Genomic DNA, 18,093 nt, shown 5'->3' on the forward strand with positions numbered 1-18,093 from the left:
CCATTCAGATGCATTTCAAATGGTGTAATTGTACCAGGCTCCACCACTTGTCCTGACTGAAAATTCCATGCATGTAGCATCCTCTGATTGACAGAAGTTGCCCCTTAGGTCCCTTTTAAATATTTTCCCTGTCAACTTAAACCTATGCCCTCTCGTTCTGGACCTGTCTATTTATCCCATTCATGCCCCTCGTGGTTTTATAAAACTCAATGAGGTCACCCTTCAGCCTCCAACACTTATGGGAGGATCCCACCAACATGACACAATGGGGCCCAGGTGATTGACAGCAGCTGCAGACCAATAGGAGAGGGTGTGGCCAGCAGGCCAACATGTGACCATGAGCTGTGCAGGCGCAGTGTCACTGTGAGGGGGGGCTCAGTGAGTGTGATGGGAGTGGCATAGACTGGGAGAAAAATGGAGTTTGTGGGTACTGGGGCGGTTTATAAACACACGGTGTAGGCTGCTTGACATGAATTACAAGCTCCCGCTAAATAAAAACCAGAAAAAATTGTGGATGATGGAAATGATAAACAACAACCAGAAAGTGCTGGAAAAGCTCAGCAGGTCTGGCAGCATCTGTGAAGACAAATCAGAGTTAACATTTCTGAACCTATGAACCTTCCTCAGAACTGATGTGACTGAGGGAAAAAATGTTGGTTTATATGCAGAAGGTATAGGCTAAAGAGTAAGTGATTGGGAATAGAGTCCAAAGAGAGAGAGAGGAGAAATTGGACAAAGGAGTGTATATCGATCTGGCTGGGGGAGAGTGAATAGCTGTTTATGGGGACTGTTAGTGGCTAATCACAGATAGTGTGTAATAGCAGGCTATGTAATAACAATGCCTGGTGTGTGGGGTAGGGGGCTAGGATGCTAGGACGTGGGAGAGTTCAGGATCTAAAATTGTTGAATTTGATATTGAGGCCAAAGGGCTGAAGGGTCCCCGAGTGGGTGATGAGGTTTTGTTCTTCCAGCTTCATTAACATGTGGCACTGGAAACACACAGCAGGTCAGGCAGCATCCAAGTAGCTGGAGAATCGACGTTTTAGGTATATGCCCTTCATCAGGAATGTGCGGTGTGGGAAAGAATGCTGAGAGATAAATAGGAGGGGGTGCGTAGGGCTGGGGGGGGGGGGGGGAAGGGAGCTAGGAATGCAATAGGTAGATGCAGATGAGAGGTAATGGTGAGACGGTGGAGTGGATAATGGGGAAGGAAGATGGACAGGTGGGTCAGTTCAAGAGGCCAGTGCCGAGTTGGAGGGTTGGAGCTAGGATAAGGTGGGGTGAGGGGAGATGAGGAAACATTGATGCTGTGTGGTTGAAGGGTCCCAAGGCGGACGATGAGGTGTTATTCCTCCAAGCTTCGGGTGGCTTGATTTGGCGATGGAGGCAGCCCAGAACCTGCATGTCCTTGGCGGAGTGGGAGGGTCCGTTGAATATGTCGACCACAGGGCAGTGGGGTTGGTTGGTACATGTGTTCCAGAAATGTTCCCTGAAATATTCCGCAAGTTGGCGTCCTGTCTCCCCACTGTAGAGGAGACCACATCGAGAGCAAAGGACTCAACAGGTGAGGTGTTTGAATGTAAGAACTATCTCTGCTGAATGTGGAAGATCCTTTGGTGTCTTGGATGGAGGTGAGGGGAAGGTGTGGGCACAGGTTTTCCACCTCTTGCAATAGCGAGCAAAGGTGCCTGGGAGTGGAGGATGGGTTGGTGGGGAGCGTGGATCTAACATGGAAGTCACAGAGGGAATGGTCTCTGAGGAATGCTGAAAGGACTGGGGAGGGAAATATATCTCTGATGGGGTCTGATTGTAGGTGGTGGAAATGGTGGAGGACGATGTGTTGTACCTGGGTGGAATGTGAGGACTTGGGGGATTCTATCCTTGTTGCAGTTGAAGTAGTTGGGTTCAAGGACGGAGGTGTGGGAAGTAGAGGAGATACGGTGGAGGGTATTGTTGACCACATGGGAGGGGAAATTGCTGTAATTGAAATACGGATCCATTTGGTATGTTCTGGAGTGTTCTGCCAGTTTGTATCAAGCTTCACTGGAACATTGCAGTAAGTATGAGACAGGGATGTTGCCCAGGGAACAGGCTCGTGTGTTGAAGTGGCAGGCAACTGGAAGCTCAGGGTCTTTTTTGCGGCAGAACGTACATCAGCCACCATTTCCATCACATCCACTGAGATGCTGCCAGACACCGGTTCCTGTTCCCTCCATTAACAGCTATGCGCACTTCCAGCCAGATCGCTATCCAGTCCTTTTTCTTTCCAAATGTTCCTTTGGGCTCTGTCCCCACCTATTATTCACTCTTTAACCCCTATCTCCTTTGCCATTGCACTGGGAGCTAAATTGCTAGTTTTCAGAGATGTGTAGGTTAGGTGCAAGATAAATATTTGTCTTTACTATTCATCCTGCACTGACTGTGAGTTTTGTTGTGTGAATTCATTTTATGGGATATTAATTGAGACTGGGATCTCAGAAACAGGTTTTTACAGTCAGCAGAGACATCAGGACCTGAATATAATTGGCATTTAACTGTGGAAACAGAAAGGGTTGTCTGTTCTGTCTGTGAGAAAGTATCTTAAATACTGTTGTCAAGCAAAAATCAGAGAGATGGACAAATTTGTGGCTGGATCACCCTTTGGGTGTGTGCTCTGTTCTGGGCCCTGCAGCTGAGGAAGGAGATATTGGCCTGAGAGGGAGCACAGATTTATCCAAATTGCACCTCATCTCTTTGCAGGAACTGTCAGATTTAGTCCCCAATCACCCACTTCGTAATGTTAACCTGTAAACTTCTTATTTTCAGTTCTCTGCAAACTACCCACTAAAATTCCTTATGGACTAAAATTCCAGCATCTTTTCAGGTGGAATGTTCCAGATTCTGACAACTGAAAATGACAGGGCTGCACTGAGAGTGCTGCTTGGCTCAGTGAGTGTGTTTTGGAGTTGGGTGAAAACAGTGAGGTGAGACAGGAGAAGGTGATGCTGAAACTCAGGTTTAGTTCAGGCCATTCAGAAATTCACATACTCCCAATGGGAATAGCCAATTTTTATGAGATACCTGCTGAATATTTTGTAACAGGTTTTAAAGTATAACATGTCAGCTTAAGTAAAGGTCGGGGATTTAGATTATAATGGACATGCTTGAAGTGAAGAAAGGTTGCTAGCTCATTTAAGTTCTCGCGATGGGAGAACTAGCTGAATCTAGAGAGACATTGTTACAGGAGACCTCAGATCCGCGGTGTTCTCCTCTTGTACAATGTGGGAAATAAGGGATGCTTCCAGTGTCCCTGGTGACAATATGTGCAGGAAGTGTGCCCATCTGCAGTTACTGGGAAACTGCTTTTCAGATCTGAAGCTGTGAGTGGACTCACTGTAGCTCATCTGCAATACTGAGGATGTTATGGACAGCACGTTCAGTGAGTTAGGAAAGGGAATGGATGACTATCAGATCAAGTAAAAGGCTCAGGAAGGAAATGCAGGAGTTCCCACTGATCATCCCGTTATCAAACAGATACTGTATCCCGCTTTGGATTCTGCACAGAACAGGAGGAAAGAGAGTAACGGGGATTCAATAGTCAGGCGTACAGACAGGCACTTCTGTGGCCACAGACATGATTCCAGGATAGTATGTTACCTCCCTGGTGCCAGGATCCGCAATAGCATGGATAGGTTATTGGACATTGTGGAGCTGGAGGGTAAACAGCCAGTGGTGGTGGAATCCTTTCACTATGCAGACCATGTATCATTTACATTCTCCACTGCTTCTCACTCATGTCTGCTTCAAAAAGAGGGAATCGCGGAGAAACATGGAATAAAATGGGGTCAGAGTCTCTGGTATTAAACTGTTGAACACAATGCCCCCATCTTCTCCATATTGGTCATCAAGCATACATGCCCGCTGCGATCATCTCATACCTTTTTGATATTAGAATGGGATTGGTTAATGTTTTGGGGAGGAAAATGAGCAGAGAGGTTTAGTAGGAAATGCTGGAGCTCAGGGTGCAGGAATCTGAGTTAAAAATGGGCTATCCTCAAGGCTGGAGTTACAGAAAGCCACTTAGCAGAGAGATTTGTGGGGATCGAGATTACAGAGATAGGGAGGATTGTGTGATTGGAGAATGTTACAGAGATGCTTATGATAGCAGAGATAAGGAAGAGTTGTGAAGCTTCATGAGGTGACAGTGATAGGGAGAGTTGTGAGCATGAAGACACCGAGAGTTAGAGTTTCAAAGGTATATATCATGGAAACAGACCCTGTGGTCTAACCAATCCATGTCGACTATAATTCCACCTAAACTAATCACACCTGCCTCTGCTTGGTCTATATCCCTCCAAATATTTCCTATTTATGTACTTATCCAATTATCTTTTAAGTATTGTAATTGTATTCACAGCTACCACTTCCTCTCGAAGTTCAACCCATAAGTGCAAAAATAGAAAAACTCATGTCTTTTTAAAATCTTTGTCATCTCTTCTCAAACTGTATGCACCGGTGTCTTGAATCCCCCTCCCATGCAGCCATTCATCTTATCTACACACTCCATGATTTCATAAACCTCTAATAAGGTCACCCCTCAACCTCCTGCTCTTCAGTGACAGACATCCCAGCCTATCCATCCTCTCCTTCTACACAATCCCTCCATTCATGGCAACATCCTGGGAAACATCTTCTGAACCTTCCCCAATTTAATAACATTCTTCCTCTAACAGGGGGACCAGAACTGAACACAGTGAAGAGGCCTCACCAACATCATGTATAACCTCATGACAGTGTCCCAACTCCTATACCTAAAGGTCTGAACAATGAAGATAAGCGTGCTAAACACTCACTTAACCATCCTGTCTACATGTGACACAAACTGCAAAGACCTGAACCCCTCGGTCTCTTTGTTCCACATCACTACTCAAGGCCTTACTTTTAATTAGTGTACTTAATTAATGAGACTAAAGGAGATGTTTGTTTTATTAAAATATAATATCTTACATTTATTCAAATTAAATTCCATCTGCCACATTTCAGCCCATTCACCCAACTGATCAGGATCCCTCTGTATTCGTGGATAACCTTTTGTTACTGTCTACCTTAACAGTTTTTGATGTCACCCACAAACAAACCATGCCTTGTATATTCTAATTCAAACCATCTACACACATGACAAACAAAAATGGACCCAGCACCGATTCCTAGAGAACACTGCTGGTCACGGGCCTCCAGTGTGGAAAAACAACCCTCCACTATTACTGTCTCCTATTGTTAAGCTAATTTTGTATCCAATTGGCAAGCTCTTGCTGAATCCCATGGGATCGAACTTTACAACTTCGTCTCCCCTGCACAACCTTTTTAAAGGCTTTACTAAAGTCCAAATAAACAATGTCTGCCACTCTGCACTCATCGATCATCTTGGTGACTACCTTAAAAATCTCAATCAAGTCTGTGAGACACCCTGTTAAGTAACCATGTTGAGTGTCCCTAATCATTCCTTAACTCTCCAAATACTCTCCTATCCTTCTGAATCGCCTCCAACGGCTTACCCACCACTGAGGTCTACAGTTCCTAGGCTGCTCCTTATACCCCTTCTTTAACAAAGGTACAACATTAGCCACTCTCCAGTCATCAGGCAGCTCACCTGTCGTTATCGATTATACAAATATTTCTCCATGGTGCGCACAATTTCCTCTCACCCAAACTGTTCCCGTCCTATCACTTCAGTCACTTGCCCTGTCTGATCAGACAAGAAAAGGTCAGGTGTTGCTTGCTTCCTGATAAGAACATTTAAATATTGATAAAGAACATTTCTTGAACTCATTTAACACATTCTTTACCAACCAAACCTTTCACACTATCGTAATCACCTACTATTATAACCTTATTGTTGTGAATGTATATCGGAGATCTCTCTGTATATTTGTTCCTTATGTTCTCCCTGATTATTGCAGCGTCTATAGTGCCATCCGACCAAGGTGAATTTTTTTAGTTTGAAAACACAATTTTGTTTTTAAAAAAGCTTTCCTCTGCGATTTAAACATAAATTGTTTATTCACTCAGATGTGGATGTTTACCCTGAGGGCAGTTGGGAGTTAACCACATTGCTGTGGGTCTGGAGTCACATGTTGGCCAGACCGGGTGAGGATGACAGTTTCCTTCCCTAAAGGGCATTAGTGAACCAGATGGGTTTTTTCCCAACAGTCGATAATAGTTTCATGGTCATCATGAGCCTTTTCATTCGAGATTTTATTGATATCTGATGCCACCATCAGCCATGATGCTACCATCTAACCCTAATCCTCGGAACATTGCTCATATTACTCGTCTAGCAAGAATATCATCTGGCCATTGCCTCCGTTTTTAGCAATGTATTAATTTTAAAAAAGCTCCATCATTCTCCGTGTACAATTTGAGGTAAAATTACACACATGCAATTTCTGAAGCTGGAGAGGGATTACAGAGACAGGGAGGGATGTGGGTCTAGTGGGGGATTGTTGTCCAAACATTACTGGTGTACATGGACTGCAACATTTCATTGAGGCCGTTCACCACCACTTTCTCCAAGACACATAAAGGTGGCCAATAAATACTGGTCTGGGCAGCAAAGGCAACCTCCAGTGAATAAAACTGAGCAGTGACCTCTCCCAGCTGACTTGTGAAGGTAGAAACCTCTCTGGAAATGCAGCTTGGAGAAAAGAGAAACAAACAGTGACATTTCACAGCTGCCCTCAGAGAGACCTCGCTCTCTGAGCTGCTCACAGCCGGATCAGCTCAGTGGGTTTCAGTCTCTTGAAACATCAACTTTAGACGGTTTTATTATATTAATAGTGAGAAAGGTGAGGGTTTCTTTTTCATGTCTTTCGGTCTGTTGTTTAAATGTTTAAAATATAAAGCGTAAGCATTAAGTTATTCTCGGGCAGTATTTTTCGAGCAGTAAGACTGTGCCTTTGTCTTGGTCTGTAGATTGTTAAGGCGGAGAGATGGCCTGTTGTAGAGTGGTGTGCTGTTCCTGTCAGATGTTGGAGATTAGAGAGAGTTTCAATGATCCTGATGATTGTGTCTGCAGGAAGTGTGTTTGCAAATCCTATCAGATCACATGGATTGGTGAAGGAGTGATTAAAGGCAGTGAGGAATTGACAGGGCCCAGGGGTGTGATAGGTGGCAGTCTCAGGATTGCAGGATACTGCAGATACAGCCAGGTAGATGGGTTACCTCTAGGAAAACTAGGAGGGGTAGGCAAGTACTGCAGGAATATCCAGTGGTTATCCCCAGCTCAAACAAGTGTACTGTTTTGGAAAATGTAGGGGGTAATAGACTTTCAGGGGAATATAGCACTGACTGCCAAGATACTGCGACTGAGACTGGCTCTAACATAATGTAAGGTATATCCAGTTCCACGCAAACGATGGTGATAGGGGACTCTCCAGACAGGGGCACAGTCTGCCATTTCTGCAGCTGACAGTGAGACATCAGAATGGGGTGGTGCCTCCCTGATGCTAGGGTCAAGGATGCCTCGGAGAGGGTGCAGAATATTCTCAAAGGGGAGAATAACCAGTGGGAGGACATTGTACATTGGTACCAATGGCATAGGAAGGGGAAAGCATGGGGTCCTGATGAGCAGGGAGATTTGCTAGTTCCACTCAGGCATTAAACCAGTGAGGGAGTTGGAGTAAACCTAAAGAGATAGTGAGAAAAGAGGTATGTCCGAGTCTGGTACTGTTCAGATTAGACTGTCAAGGCAGGCAAGAGCAAGCCACAGAATAAAGTGGGACGGACCAGTTACACTGCATTTATTTCAGTGCAAGAGGCCTGACGGGTCAGGCAGATGGGCTCAGGGTATGGTTTTGAACATGGCACTGGGATATTATAGCAATTACAGAGGCATCACTCAGGGATGGATAGGACTAGCAGCTTAATATTCCAGGGTGTAGATGCGATAGAAAGGGGGCAACTGTACAGGGGGAGTGGCGTCTTTGATTAGGGATAACATTACAGCTGGGCTTCGGGAGGATATTCCTGGGAGTACATCCAGGCAAGTTACTTGGGTGGTACTGGGAAATAAGGAAGGGATGACCATCTTACTGGGATTGTATTATAGACTCTGTCCCAATAGTCAGCGGGGAATTGAGACACAATTTTACCAGGAGACCTCGGTTATCTGTAAGAATACTATGGATACAATGATAAGGGGTTTTAACTTTACCAACATAGCCTCGGAGTGCTGTAGTGTTAAGGGCTTGGATGGAAAGGTATTTGTTCAGTGTGTACGAGAACATTTCAGATTCAGTTTGTAGGATGTACCTACTAGAGCAGGAACAAAACTTGACCTGTTTTCTTTATTCATTCACAGGATGAGGCTGTCACTGGCTCGGCCAGCATTTATTGCTTCGTTTAACCAGAGGGCAGTTAAGAATCAACCACGTTGCTATAGGTCTGGAGTCACATGCAGACCAGACCAGGTAAGGATGGCATTTTCCTTCCCTAAAGGTCATGAGTGAACCAGATGGGATTTCCCAACAATTGACAATGGATTCATTGTCGTCACAAAATTAATTTTTCCAGATATTTATTGAATTCATGTTCCAAAATCTGCCGCGATGGGATTCAAACCCAGGTCCCCAGAACGTTATCTGGGTCTCGGGATTAACAGTCTAGCGATAATTTCACTCCATCATCACTGCCACTTAGAAAATGAGGCAGGGTGAGTGACTGAGTTATCAGTGGGGCAGCACATCAGCACCAAAGATCTTGTGGCTTAGTGGTTAGCGCTGCTTCCTCAGCACCAGGGACCTGGGTTTGATTCCAGCCTCTGGCGACTGCCTGTGTTGGAGTTGGCACGTTTTCCCCAGTGTCTGTGAGGGTTTCCTTCGGGTGTTCCAGCTTGTTCCCACAGTCCAAAGATGTGTAGGTTAGTTGGATGACCATGTTAAATTTCCCATAGTGTCCAGATGCAGTATATGAGGTTTTGGGATGTGCAGAGAAATCTCTGCCTGATGTGAAAAGATCCTTTTCAGGTCTTGGACAGAGGTCAGAGGGAGGTGTGGCCGCATGTTTTACATCTCCCGTGGCGGCAAGGGAGGGTCAAGGGTGTGGAGCATGGGTTGGTGGGAGGGTGTGGGCCTAACAAGGATGTTGCTGAGGGAATGGTCTCTGTGGAACGCAGATAGGGATGGAGAGGGAAATATGTCTGTGGTGGTGGGATCCGACTTTAGGTAGCAGAAATAACAGAGGTTAATGCACTGTGTCTGGAGATTAGTGGGGTGGAAGGTGAAGATTGCAGGGTTATAATCTTATTGTGGTTGAAGTGGTGGGATAAAGGTGGAGGTGCAGGAAGTGGAGGGTTTGCATTGGAGGGCATTGTTGATCAAGTGAGAGGGAAATTGTGGTCCTTGAAGTAGGAGGCCTTTCTGGGATGTCCTGGGGTGGAATTGCTCCTCCTGGGAGCAGATATGGCAGAGGCAGAGGAATTGGGAGTACAGGATCACGCTTTTATACTTGAGGGAAATCAGGAGAGCAAAAAGAAGACATGAAATAGCTTCAGGCACTGGTTTAAGTAGAAACCAAAGAGATTAAACAAATATATCACAGACAAAAGATTAACTGGACCAGAGAAGAGGACCCCTTAAAGACCAACAAGGCTGTCTATGGAACCACAGGGAGTGGGAAAGATATGTGAATATTTCATGTCATTTTTTACTGGAGAAGGATATGGAAACTCGAGAGTTTGGAGAAATAAACAGAGAGAACTTGAAAAGTGTCCATGTTACAGAGGAGGTAGTACTGGATGTCTTAAATGGCATCAAGGTTGATAAAGCCCTGGGACCTGATCAGGTGTATCCCAGAACTTTCTGGAAATCTAGGGAAGTGATTGTTGGGCCTCTGCTGAGATATTTGTATCGTTGATAGCGACAGGTGAGGTGCTATTATTTTTAAAAGATTGTAAGGAAAGGCCATGGAACAAGAGAACAGTGAGCCTGACATCAGTGGCAGGCAAGTTGTTGGAAGGGATTCTGAGGGACAGGATATCCATCTATTAGGAAAGGTAAGGAATGAATGATCAGGGAGAATCAATGTGGCTTTGTACATGCACAATCGTGTCTCACTAACTTGACTGAGTGTTTTGAAGTGACAAAGAAAATTGATTGATCCAGGCGGTGAATGGTGTTTATGTGGACATTCAACAAGGTTCCACAAAGCAGACTGGTTAGCAGGGTTAGATAACACGGAATGCAGGGAGAGCAAGCCATTTGGATACAAAACTGACTTGAAGGTAGGAGACAGAGGGTGGTGATGGAGGGTTGCTTTGCGGACTGGAGGCCTGTGGGCAGCAGTGTGTTACAAGGATCGATATTGGGTCCTTAAATAATTGACTTGGATGTGAATGTGTAAGGTATGGTCAGTAGGTTTACGGAAGGCACCAAAATTGGAGGTGTAGTGGACAGTGAAGAAGGTTAGTTCAGAATTCAACAGGATCTTGATCAGATGGGCCAATGGAGCAAGGAATGGCAGATGGAGTTCAATTTAGATAAATGTGAGCTGTTGGATTTTGGAAAGGCAAATCAGGGCAGGACTTGTGCACTTAATGGTAAGGTCTGGGGAGCATTGCTGAATAAAGAGACCTTGGAGTCCAGGTTCATAGTTCCTTGAAAGTCGGGTCACAGGTAGGCAGGGTAGTGAAGGTGGTGTTTGGTACACTCCCCGTTATTGGTCAATGCATTGAATGCAGCTGTTGTGACGTCATATTGTGGTTGTACAGGACATTGATTAATGCTCTTCTGGGATTCTGTTTTCAGTTCCAATCTCCCTGTTCTCGGAATGATGTTGTGAAACTTCAAAGGTTTCAGAAAAGGTTTGCAAGGACTTTGCCAGGGTTGGATGGGTTGAGCTATTGGGAAATGCTGAATAGGCTGGGACTATTTTCCTGGAGAGTTAGAGACTGAGAGGTGACCTTATAAATGTTTATAAAATCATGATGGACCTGGATAAGGTGAGCAGTCAGGGACTTTTTCCCAGGTTCTGTGGGTTCAGAACTAGAGGACACAGGCTTAAGATGAGAGGGAAAAGATTTAAAAGGGATCTTAGGGCATCTTTTTCTCAATGAACAGAGTTATCAGAATCTGGAACATTCCACCTGAAAAGGTGCTAGGATTTGAGTCCATAAGGAGTTTACAGGTTAACATTATGAATTGGGTGATTGGAACTAAATCTGACAGTTCCTACAAAGAAATGAAGTGCAATTTGGATCATTCTGTGCTCCCTCTCAGGCCAAAAAAGACCCTGAGCTCCCGGTTGCCTGCCACTTTAACACACGAGCGTGTTCCCTGGCCAACATCTGTCTCATGCTTACTGTCGTGTTCCAGTGAAGCTTGATGCAAGCTGGCAGAACACTCCAGAACATACCAAATGGACCATATTTCAAGGACTGCAATTTCCCCTCTCATGTGGTCAACAATGCCCTCCAGTGTATCTCCTCTACTTCCCACACCACTGCCCTTGAACCCCACCCCTCCAACCCTTAACTCACACACATTGTTATCACATTGCCTGCCATTACACACTACCCACGATTAACCACTAACTGTCTCCGTTGACAGCTATTCCCAACCTATATCACTCCACAATTGGAGCTGCCAAGGACACAAACCTCTGGAATATCCTCCCTAACCCCCTCTGTCCTCCTTTAAGATTGTTGGGCCTCTCCTGAGATATTTGTATCGTTGATAGCGACAGGTGAGGTGCCATTATATTTAAAAAGGTGGTAAGGAGAGGCCATGGAACAAGAGAACAGTGAGCCTGAAGTCAGTGGCAGGCAAGGTTGTTGGAAGGGATTCTGAGGGACAGGATATACGTGTATTTGGAAAGGATGAGGAAGAGTTAAAGTGGCTTTGTTTGTGCAAAATCGTGCCTCACTAACTTGAGTATTTTGTTTCTTGAAGAAGTGACAAAGATGATTGATGGCAGCCTGTGAACGTTGTCTCCATGGGCATTGAACAAGGTTCCACAAAGCAGACTGGTTAGCAAGGTTAGATAACATGGAATGCTGGGAGAACGAGCCATTTAGATACAAAACTGGCTTGAAGGTAGGAGACAGAGAGTGGTGATGTAGGGTTGTTTTGCGGACTGGAGGCCTGTGAGCAGCAGTGTGCTGCAGCAATGGATATTGGGGCCTTCAATAAATGACTTGGATGTGAATATATGAGATATGGTCAGAAGGCACCAAAATTGGAGGGGTAGTGGGCAGTGTAGAAAGTTAGATCAGAATACAACAGGATCTTGATCAGATGGGCCATTGGAACGAAAAATGGCAGACTGAGTTCAATTTAGATATATGTGAGCTGTTGTATTTTGGAAAGGCAAATCAGGACAGGACTTATGCACTTAATGGTAAAGTCCTGGGGAGTGTTGCTGAACAAAGAGACCTTGGAGTTCAGGTTCATTGTTCCTTGAAAGTAGAGTCGCAGGTAGGCAGACTAGTGAAGGTGGTGTATGGTATGCTTATATTTATTAATCAATGCATTGAATATGGAAGCTGGGACATCATATTGTGGCTTCACAGGACATTGATTAAGCCATTTCAGGAATTCTGCTTTCAGTTCGAATATCCCTGTTCTGGGAAGGATGTTATGAAATTTGAAAGGAGTCAGACAAGATTTGCAAAAACATTGCCAGGGTTGAAGGATTTGGGCTACAGGGAGAGACTGGGGCTATTTTCCCTGAAGAGTCAAAGACCGAGGTGACTTTATGGAGATTTATAAATCATGAGGGGCATGGATACGGTGAACAGCCGGGATCTTTCCCCCCCCCCCCGCCCAGGTGAGGTGGGTCCAAAACAAGAACACATGGGCTTAAGTTGAGAGGGCAAAGATTTAAAAGGAATCTAAGGGGCAACGTTTTCAAGCTGAGTGTGGTGTGTGTGTGGAATGAGCTGCCAGATGAAGTAGTGGAGACTGATACAATTACAACATTTGAAAGGCATCCATGAATGGGATGGGTTTTGAGGGATAGGGCCCAATAGCTGGCAAATGTGACTCCAGTAGTTTAGGATTCCGAGTCGGCATGAAAGAATTGGACCGAAGGTCTGTTTCTGTGCCGTCCATCTCTATGACACTAATAAATTAAGATGCGTTCCTCTTTTGTGGAGAGCTAGCAGAAGCACAGATAATTGTCCTTTGAGCTGAGACGGTTAAGCAGTGATTTGGACCAGGTGCAGATTTGTTTCCAAACAATTAATTTGCAGAGAGAGAGGAATTGTGAGCACGATCACAATTTTTCGTAACTACTTTCAGGTAACTGGCAAATAACGCAGAGTGAAAATGGGAACATTATTTCACTCAGTAAGTTCTGCGCACCTGGAATAGGCTGAAAGGCAGCTGGACACAGATTCAGCAGGTGTTCTCAAACAGATTTATAATTTTACTTTTTAAGGAAAGACTTAGAGGGCTTTGGGCAAGTGAGAGGGGAGTTGGGACAGATTTGCAGCATCTCCAGAGGGAGAGAGTACAGCCCCAATTGGCTGAATAGCCCCCAGCCCCTGTGCTCTGTGATACTGCCCCATTCACTGTGAATGATGAACCTCATCACAGGGCAGAGAGAGAGAGGATCCCACCACTTACCTCACAATGGGGCCCGGCTGATTGATCTCAAACAAGTACACTGTTTCGGAAAGCGTCAGAGGTCACCCTCTCAGGGGCATATCGCACTGACAAGCAAGGTACTGGTACAGAGACTGGCTCCAATGTAATGAGAGGTATATGAGGTTCCTGGTGATCGATGGTGATAGGAGATTCTCTGGTATAGGGCACAGACTGCCGTTTCTGCAGCTGACAGTGAGACATCAGAATGGGTGGTACCTCCCTGGTGCCAGGGACAAGGATGTCTCGGAGAGGGAGCAGAGTATTCTCAAAAGGGAGTATGATCAGTGGGAGCTCATTATACATTAGTACCAATGACATCGGAAGAGGAAAGGATGAGGTTCTGACGAGAGAATATAGCAAATTATCCTGGAGGATAAAAAGTAGGTCTTCGTGGGTAGTAATATCTGGATTACTCTTTGTGCCGCATGCTAGTGAGAGTAGGAACAGCAGGATAGAGCAGATGAATGTGTGGCTAAGGATCTGGTGCAGGGGAGAAGGATTGCCATGTTTGGATCATTGGAATCTCTGCTGGGGTAGAATTGACGTGCATAAGAAGGATGGATTGTACCTGAATTGGAAGGTGTCTAATATCCAGGCAGGGAGATTTGCTAGTGCTACTCAGGAGGCATTAAACTAGTGAGGGAGTGGGGGGTAAACCTAAAGAGATAGTGAGAGAAGAGGTATGTCTGAGGCTGGTACAGTTGAGAAGTTAGGCAGTCAAGGCAGGTAAGGGCAAGGCACAGAACGAGGTGGGACAGAGCAGTTTCACTGCATTTATTTCAGTGCAAGAGGCCCGTCAGGGAAGGCAGATGAGCTGAGGGTATGGTTTTGAACATGGGACTGGGATATCATGGATATTACAGAAACGTGGCTCAGTGATGGATAGGATTGGCAGCTTAATGTTCTAGGGTGCAATGGGAAGGATAGAAAGGGGGACGAGAGGAGGCGGAATGGCGTTTTGGATTAGGGATACCTTTATGGTTGTGCTCAGGGAGGATATTGGGAGTATTTCCAGTGAAGTTACTTGGATAGAATTGGGAAATAAGAAAGGGATGATCACCTTGTTGTGGTTGTCTGCTTGGGTTTCGTCTGGTTGCTCTGGTTTCCTCCCACAGTCCAAAGATGTGTAGGATGGGTGGGTTATCCAGGCTGAATTGCCCATAGTGTTCAGGGATGTGCTGGCCAGGTGGATTGCTCATTGGAATTGCAACGTTTTTAGGGGTAGGGTAGAAGGCTCTGATGTTCAGTGTGGATCTGATGGGCTGAATGGCCCGCTTCCACGCTGTCTGGATTCTCTGATAATTCTACTAGCTTTAAAATAGTTACAGAAAATAATAGACCAGATCTAATAGGTAGCCTTCTGAATTGGACAGTTGCAATGGCACAAGGTAAGAACTTGCAAAATTTGTTTGCGGGAGGTTATTTCCAGGGAAAGGGATGGCTGGACAAAAGAGTAACCAGGCAGAGAATAGCAACCCTCAAAAATCAGTAAGGCTGTCTATGGAACTGCAGGCGGTGGGAGAGATTCTGTAAGTATTTCACATCAGTTTTTACTGAAAAATGATATGGAAGCTAGAGAGTTTGGAGAAATAAATAGTGATAATTTGGCAATTGTTCATATTACAGTGGAGGAGGTACTGGATGTCTTAAAAAGCAGAAAGGTGGATAATTCCCAGGAATCTGAGCAGGTATATCCCAAAACTTTGTGGGAAGCCAGGGAAGTGATTGCTGGGCCCCTCGCTGAGATATTTGTATCATCAATTGCCACAGACAAGGTGCTGGAAGATGGGTGCCATTATTTGAGAAAGTTAAAAATCACACACTAGGTTATAGTCAAACAGGTTTATTTGGAAGTGTGCTTCTAATTAAACCGTTTGGACTAGAACCTGGTGTTGTGTGATTTCTAACTTTGTACACCCCAGTCCAACACTGGCATCTCCAAATCATTATTTGAGAAAGGTAGTAAGGAAAAGCCAGGGAACTATAGACCGGTGAGCCTGAAGTCAGTGGCAGGCAAGTTGTTGGAAGAGATTCTCAGGGACAGAATTTACATGTCATTGGAAAGGCAAGAAAAGATTAGGGATAGTCAGCATGGCTTTGTGCATGGAAGTCATTAACTTGGACTTGAGAAAGACACAAGGTTCCACATAACAGACTGGTTAGCAAGTTCAACACCATAGAATACAGGCGGAACTAGCTATTTGGATACAAAATTGGCTGGAAGATCAAAGAGTCATAGATGTACAACACAGAAGCAGAGACCCTTCGGTCCAACCAGTACATGCTGACGAGATATCCCAACGCAATGTAGTCCCACCTGCCTGCACCCGGCCCATATCCTTCCTATTCATATACGCAATAAGATGCCTTATAAATGTTGCATTCGTCCAACCTCCACCACTTCCTCTGGCAGCTCATTCCATACACGTACCACCCTCTGTGAAAATGTTGCCCCACAAGTCTCTTTAAAGTCTTTCCCCTCTCACCCTAAACCTATGCCCTCTCGTGCTGGGATCCACCACCCCAGGGAAGAGACTTTGTCTATTTATCCTATCCATGCCCCTCATGATTTTATATACCTCTATAAGCTCACCTCTCAGCTTCCGACGCTCCAGGGAAAATAGCCCCAGTCTATTCAAAATCTATTCAACCCCCAGCTGAGCTCAAATCCTCCAATCCTGGTAACTTTCTTGTAAATCTTTTCTGAACCCTTTCAAGATTCACAACATCCTTCCGATAGGAAGGAGATCAGATTTGTACGCAATATTCCAATAGTGGCCTCACCAATGCCCTGTACAGCCACAACATGACCTCCCAACTCCTGTACTTAATGTTCTAACCATATGCCGCCTTCACTATCCTATCTACCTGTGGCTACACTTTCAAGGAGCTATGAACCCGCACTCCAAGATCTCTTTGTTCAGTAACACTCCTCAGGACCTTACCATTAAGTGTATAAGTCCTGCTAAGATTTGATTTCCCCAAATGCCACTCCTCAGCTCATTCACTCATCTGATCAAGATCCCGTTGTACTCTGAGGTAATTGTTTTCACAGTCCACTACACCTCCAACTTTGGTGTCATCTCACTAACTATGCCTGCTATGTTCACATCCAAGTCATTCATATAAATGACGAAAAGTAGTGGATCCAGCACCGACCCTTGTGGCACTCCACTGGTCACAGGCCTCCAGTCTGAAAAACAACCCTCCACCACCACCCTCTGTCTTCTGCCTTTGAGCCAGTTCTGGATCCCAATTGGCTAGTTCTCCCTGTATTCCATGAGCTCTAACCTTGCTGAGCAGTCAGTGTCTTGGTGGAGGGTGCTTTTAGGACTGGAAGCCTGTAGTGAGCAAAATGCTGTCAGGCTGGGTGCTGGGTCCACTGCTTTTTGTCATTTATATCAATGATTTCCATGTGAATATAGGAGCTATGGTTAGTAGGTTTACAGTAGACACCAAAATTTGAGGTGCAGTGGACAGTAAAGTTACCTCAGAGTACAATGAGACTCCGATCAAATGGGCTGAGGAGTGGCAGATGAAGTTTAATTTTGATAAATGTGACGTTCTGCATTTTGGAAAAGCAAATCAGGGCCGGACTTCTACACTTAATGGGAAGGTCCTGGGCAGTTGCTGAACAAAGACACCTTGGAGTGCAGGTTCATAGTTCCTTGAAAGTGGAATCATAGATAGGCAGGGTAGTGAAGAAGGTGTTTAGTATTCTTGCCTTTATCAGTCAGTACATTGAGTACAGGAGTTGTGACGTCATTTTGCGGCTGTACAGGACATTGATTCAGTCACTTCTGGAATTCTGCTTTCAGTCCTGGTCTCCCCACTATCGGAATGATATTGTGAAACTTGAAAGGATTCAGAAAAGATGTGCAAAGATGTTTCCAGGGTTGAGCGATTGAGCTATAGGGAGAGGCTGAATAGACTGAGGCTGTTTTCACTGGAGAATCGGATGCGGAGGGGTGACCATAGAGGTTGATAAAATCGTGAGGGGCATGGATAGGGTAAACAGCCAGGGTCTTATTCCTGTTTAGGTGAGTCCAAAACTAGAAAGCATAGGCGTGAGGGAAAAGATTGAAAAGGGATATTAGGGGCAAAGTTTCAAGCTGAACGTGATATGTGTATGGAATAAGCTGCCAGAGAAAGTGTGGAGGCTGGTATAGTTACAACATTTAAAATGCATCTCATTGGATATGTGATTGGGAAAGGTTTAGAAGGTTATGGGCCAAGTGCTGGCATATGGGACGAGATTAATTTAGGATATCTGGTCGGCATGGACAATTTGGACTGAAGGGTCTGTTTCTGTGTTGTACATCTCTACGACACTAATAAATTAAAATTAAGATGGGTTTCTCTTTTATGGAGAGTTAGCAGAAGGTCAGACAATTCTCCTTGGAGCTGAGAAGGATAAGCAGTGATTTCGACCAGGAGTTGATTTGTTTCCAGGGTATTTCATTTACAGAGA

At 45.0% G+C, this 18,093-nt stretch overlaps 1 long non-coding RNA gene across 6 annotated transcripts in view; it reads left to right on the forward strand.

Moving 5' to 3' along the window:
• The window catches only part of LOC148139453 (uncharacterized), a 66,438-nt gene that overhangs the window by 15,108 nt on the left and 33,237 nt on the right, over positions 1-18,093 (forward strand). For 5 of the 6 annotated variants that reach the window (XR_015753544.1, XR_015753545.1, XR_015753546.1 and 2 more), the window contains one exon: positions 8,339-8,447. This is a non-coding gene — a long non-coding RNA (uncharacterized LOC148139453). Of the gene's footprint in view, positions 1-6,048; positions 6,127-8,338; positions 8,448-18,093 lie in introns of all 6 variants that reach the window. The other variant, XR_015753547.1, reaches the window with a different exon arrangement.

Source organism: Chiloscyllium plagiosum, unplaced genomic scaffold, assembly GCF_037043375.1.
Source record: "Chiloscyllium plagiosum isolate Xiang-an unplaced genomic scaffold, Cpla_swu_hap1 HiC_scaffold_38, whole genome shotgun sequence".
Classification (NCBI taxonomy): Eukaryota; Metazoa; Chordata; class Chondrichthyes; order Orectolobiformes; family Hemiscylliidae; genus Chiloscyllium; species Chiloscyllium plagiosum.